Source organism: Bos javanicus, chromosome 4 (genome assembly GCF_032452875.1).
Source record: "Bos javanicus breed banteng chromosome 4, ARS-OSU_banteng_1.0, whole genome shotgun sequence".
Taxonomy (NCBI): Eukaryota; Metazoa; Chordata; class Mammalia; order Artiodactyla; family Bovidae; genus Bos; species Bos javanicus.
Genome location: NC_083871.1, coordinates 95,397,540 through 95,402,725, shown reverse-complemented (window position 1 = coordinate 95,402,725; position 5,186 = coordinate 95,397,540). Strand labels below are relative to the sequence as shown.

The following is a 5,186-nucleotide window of genomic DNA, read 5'->3' as shown; positions in this document are numbered from 1 at the left end:
GTGAGTGAAATCAACTTACTTTCTGATTTTTTTTACTTCTCATACTGTTTTGACTGTTCTTATCTGTGCTTTCCCCCCCCTCCCTTCCTTTCCCTTCCCCCTACTGTGGCTTCAAGATGAGATCCAAGCAAGGGGTCACCTGTTTTCCCTTTTTCTTATCTCAGCTTGAAGCACAATTCTGTTATTCATTGGTGGTGTTCACTGAACTTGCAGAGGTGATTAGTGAATCTGATTAATACAGCTGCTGACAAATAGAAACACTAAAGTGACAGATCATTTTGAATTCTTTTATGTTATGTGTCTGTATATGTATTTAATCAGCTTTCAAGGTAGTAAAGGAATTGTCAGTAAGGTGGAACAAAAAAACGTGAAAATATTTTAAGAATCACTGTATGTGAAATAGTTTAAGATTTCTATAAGGACTTGAGATCAGATGGGCCAAGGAATTATGTAGTAGAACACTGACATAGCCTGAAATGAAATCTGAGTTTTTTCTCCTACATGGAGTGATGATGATTATTTTGATTTTTTTTTCCTAAGAGGACTATTTTTTTCTTTAAGAATAACTTTTGAGTCTTCTAAAGACTTTAAGAAACTAAATTAGCGTTCTGAATTAAAGAGTAGACTTTATACTGTGGAAAAAGAAAAACAGAACTATTGCTGATAAATACTAGCACAAAAAGAACTGACTGCTCATGGTAACATGGTCTCTGAATAAATAGGGCAGCATTAAAAGATGTATGCTAGTTCTGCATTGTGCATGGAAGGTGGGCATAGGAAGAGCTGAGAGGCAGGGGAAGGGGAGAAAGCCATCAGGAGTGAGGGAAGTCTGAGAAGCTTTGGGGTGGAGAGTGCAGAAAAGAAGAAACTGTTAGAGGAAGCATGAAATGAGAAACATGGGCTCTAAACATGTCAGTACTGCCACGACGACTCTTACATCTAGTTTTCATTATATGTATTAAGATTTTATGTCAGTGGCTATGAGAGAGAGGGACAGACAAAAAGTGAGAAAGTGTGTCCTAGGAGAATGCCGATTTTGTTGTTTATTTTCACAGTCAAATGTATGGATATATTTTCAAGGACTGTCTCATGACTTCCACTACTTGTACTTAGGCAGCGAAAAAGCAGTTGGTGTGATTAATTGATGTATTTCCCTTTTCCTGCCTCCGTCCGTTCTGTCCCCTCCTCTCTCCCTAATGTTCTCTGAGACTCACTTTGAGCACCATCAGTCCCAGACCCTTCCTCCAGTGGCCTTCTCCCATTCCCAGTGCTCCACACCTTGCTGGGTTCCTCGTCCTCCTCCGGATCCCTTGACTCCAGAATGTCCTGGGAATCACTCTATCCCTGGTCTCCTCCAACATGTTATGTAAATGTCTATTGAGGTGTTTGTTTTCTCTACTGGACTATGAATTCCTTAGTGGAAGGAGTCGAGTCTTACTCACCTGTGGATGCTGCTGCTGCTAAGTCACTTCAGTCGTGTCCGACTCTGTGTGACCCCATAGATGGCAGGCCACCAGGCTCCCCGTCCCTGGGATTCTCCAGGCAAGAACACTGGAGCGGGTTGCCATTTCCTTCTCCAATGCACGAAAGTGAAAAGTGAAAGTGAAGTCGCTCAGTCGTGTCCGACCCTCAGCGACCCCATGGACTACAGCCCACCAGGCTCCTCCGTCCATGGGAGTTTCCAGGCAGGAGTACTGAAGTGGGGTGCCATTGCCTCCCCACGTCTAATGAGTGTTAGTGGAATGAACACACGACTGATTTCCCACGCCTTGTAGTGTCTACACCACCAGCATGGCAGGGGTATTGCTGCACTTCGATGGTCAGGAGATCTGGTGGCTAGGGAGACAGATCACGTGAGCCGAAGAGAATCTTTTGTAGACTGAAAAAATGAATAGAGTGGACTTCGTGACCTTGAGATGCTCCTCCGAATAGGTTTCAGCCACAGCTCGGGAGCGAGAGCCAAGTGTGGATGAATGAGACTGTGTAGTACATGTCACAGCAGAGCCTCACACACCAGACCACCTTGAAAGCCTGTGCCCAGTGTAGCCTGGGGAGGTTGGGAAATGGGTAGGCAGCTGCTCACCTCATGGAGAAGAAGGAGCAGGGTGTACCAGCCATAGAGGTCCGAGGATCACTGTTTGAGAAGTTGAGAAGGAGCTTGAGGCTCCTGGGAGTTGGTAAGTAGACACGTGGTAGGAAATGAGATTGGAAGGAGCTGAGTTTGTAATCCTGATAGTTAGTCATTGCCCTGTTGATTGTGGGGAACCATTGGAGATTTTAAAATCGTAGGAATGGCACCGTTTCACCATTTTAGAAAAATGCTCTGGCAGCAGTGTGAAAATTGGACTGGATGGGGATAAACTAAAGAGAATGGACTAGTTATGACATGAGTGAACGAAGTGGTCCAGATGAGCAAGATGAAGGGCCTGGATTAGAGCACTGACAGTGGAGGTGTGGAAGAGGAGACCAGGTGGAGTATGCTTTGGGAGGTAGAGTTCGTGAGATTTATGGACTAGAGCTCCATGTAGCAGTTGTGAGAGAGATGGAAGAGTAGCAAATGGCTGCTGATTTTTGAATCCTCTAGCTGTTGGATGTGGAGAAGGCAATGGCACCCCACTCCAGTACTCTTGCCTGGAAAATCCCATGGACGGAGGAGCCTGGTGGGCTGCAGTCCATGGGGTCGCTAAGAGTCGGACATGACTTTTCACTTTCATGCATTGGAGAAGGAAATGGCAACCCACTCCATTGTTCTTGCCTGGAGAATCCCAGGGACGGGGGAGCCTGGTGGGCTGCCGTCTATGGGGTTGCAGAGTCGGACACGACTGAAGCAACTTAGCAGCAGCAGCAGCAGCCATTGGATGAGAGGAAGCTTGGACTTGGTTTTGGACATCTGAAAAGGGAGGGCATTGAAATGGCAACAACTAGCAGACCATTGGCAATGTGACTCCGAAGTTTAGGAGAGATGTGGGTGGTGGAGTCACATTGTGTGAATGGGCGAGATTACTAAAGGGGAAATAGCTGGGCATAATGAGGGCAGCCCACGCAAAGGACCCCTGGACATGCCAGCCTTTAAAGGGAAGGAAAAGCCCATTGAAGAACAGCTTCCAAAAGGGAAGTGGTCATGCTGTATTTAAAATGGATAACCAGCCAGGACCTACTGTATTGTTTTATTGGAACTCTGCTCAATGTTATTGGCAGCCTGGATGGGAGGGGAGTTTGGCGGAGAATGGATACATGTTATCATCGGTATGGCTGAGATCCTTTGCTGTTCACCTGAAACCATCACAACATTGCTAATCAGCTGTATTCCAATAACAAAAAGTTTATAAGAAAGGGAAGTGGTCAATATCAGATGCCATCAAGGGGTCAAGTTGGGATGAGAAGTAGGATGAGGCCATTGAATTGGATCAAGTCAGAGGCTTCATTCCAGTGGCCAGGTGCTGTGGGCGTTAATGAGCATAGACAATGAGTATGTATAGACCACCTTAAAAACAATTTGAAATCGGAGGTAGATTCAGGAAAAGGGTAGTGGGAAGGTCTTTATTTTGGCATAAGGTAGTATGCTTCTGTATATGTATAAATAGTATATATAGTTTTGTGTTTTTTTTAACCTATGAGTGTTTCTCTGAATTCTTAAATTTTCTGTCTTGTGTCAATGAAAAACCTTTTTTTTAAAAAAAAGACCTAAGCAATGATAGTGACATACCAAGGTTGTTTAAGTGGATGATCCTGACAAAGTAAAAAAGGTCATTTACAGAACAGTTATTTCTAGAACTCGGGACCTTCATGGAAGTAAGCCAGTGGGCTTCAGTGTTGTTTGAAGGCTGCGCTTATCTCTGCATTTTTGTTCAGTGTTTTGCTTTGAAAGCTTGGAGAGCACCACTGAGTTTTTGAGTTCTGTGATCAGTTGCTAAGAGAGATCTGAAGTCTGAAGTTTGTGTTGACTTTAGAAAGTCATTCTCTGAAGCCCCTTTTTGGAGTGAGTTTAAAGAAAGAAGAGTACCAAAGCCAGGTTCAGTCTTATAGTGGATGCTTGGAAAAGGATAAGTGGTTCTCTGGGACCATTGGAGTGGATCAGATTACCTTCTAAAGTAATGATGAAAACAAAGACTTAAGTCAGAGGGACTATAAAACACCCTAAATTCTTCCTTCAGGCAAATGATACCAAGTCATCAAGGATAGATAATTGTTTTCTGTCCATTTTATTTATTTTTTTTAATATTGACAGAAATTTTATAACCCTTGTCATTGGTACATGTTTAACTGTTTTAGTATCCAGGTAATTAGGAAGTACGGAATCTCTTGCGCTTTATTTCAAGGCTCTTCTGTTGTTCTGACTGCATACATTTAAAAGCAACTAATTAATATCCATAGTGAAAAATATCTCATCGTAAAAATCATGGATAAGGCAGGCACTTGCCTACCTGGAGTCAGGGACTTAAACCACAATAAAATGTTTATAACTTATTGTTTTATTCAGATGTAAATGAAAGAACAATGCTCAAGATAAAGCAAAGATACCTTTAAAGTATACCTTTGTGTGACCCTTGCTGAGTCAGGTGAGTCGGTGATGCTGGACAGAGAGAGTTATAGAAAAAATGACCTAGCAAGGACCCAGGCTAAAGAGAACAGGTAGGTGAGGCTGAGTATATATGCTCAAGGAGAAGGAGTCTCTGAAAGGGGACACCGAGTGGTGCAGCGGTGGGTCTAGTGGCTGGGGGGAAAGCTTTGTCCTTAGAGGACTAGATCTGGGGCCTGTGGGGAAAAAGACTCTCTCTGCCTCAGGACTCAGAGAGGTCACCCTGTGTCTGGGAATGGAGGTAGAGCATCCTAACAGAGAGTATTGGGTTCAAGGAGTTGCTGACCAGAGGGAGAAGGAAATCGTGGAAAGCCTAGGAGAGTCCTTTTTCTAGGCCTACCATGAAATTGCCCATACTGTGCTTAAAACTTAATCCAAATGGATAGCATTTGTAGTCCCAAGGTTCACTCGTAGTAAATAGATGTACTCTCAGTCTGTTACTCAGTAAGGAGTATCAGTAGGGGATTCTTGTTCTCAGACAAGAGACAGCAGGATAATATCTTCACAGGGCAAAACTGATGCATTTAATTCAGGTAGGATGAGAAAACCCAAGTGTTACATGTAGAAAAGTACTTTTTTTTTTTTTTTAAACATAGCAAGTGATCCT

At 43.5% G+C, this 5,186-nt stretch overlaps 1 long non-coding RNA gene across 26 annotated transcripts in view; it reads left to right on the top strand.

Annotated features, from left to right (window-relative positions):
* Positions 1-5,186, top strand: part of LOC133246761 (uncharacterized) — a 240,273-nt gene that overhangs the window by 26,921 nt on the left and 208,166 nt on the right. The window lies entirely within an intron of this gene.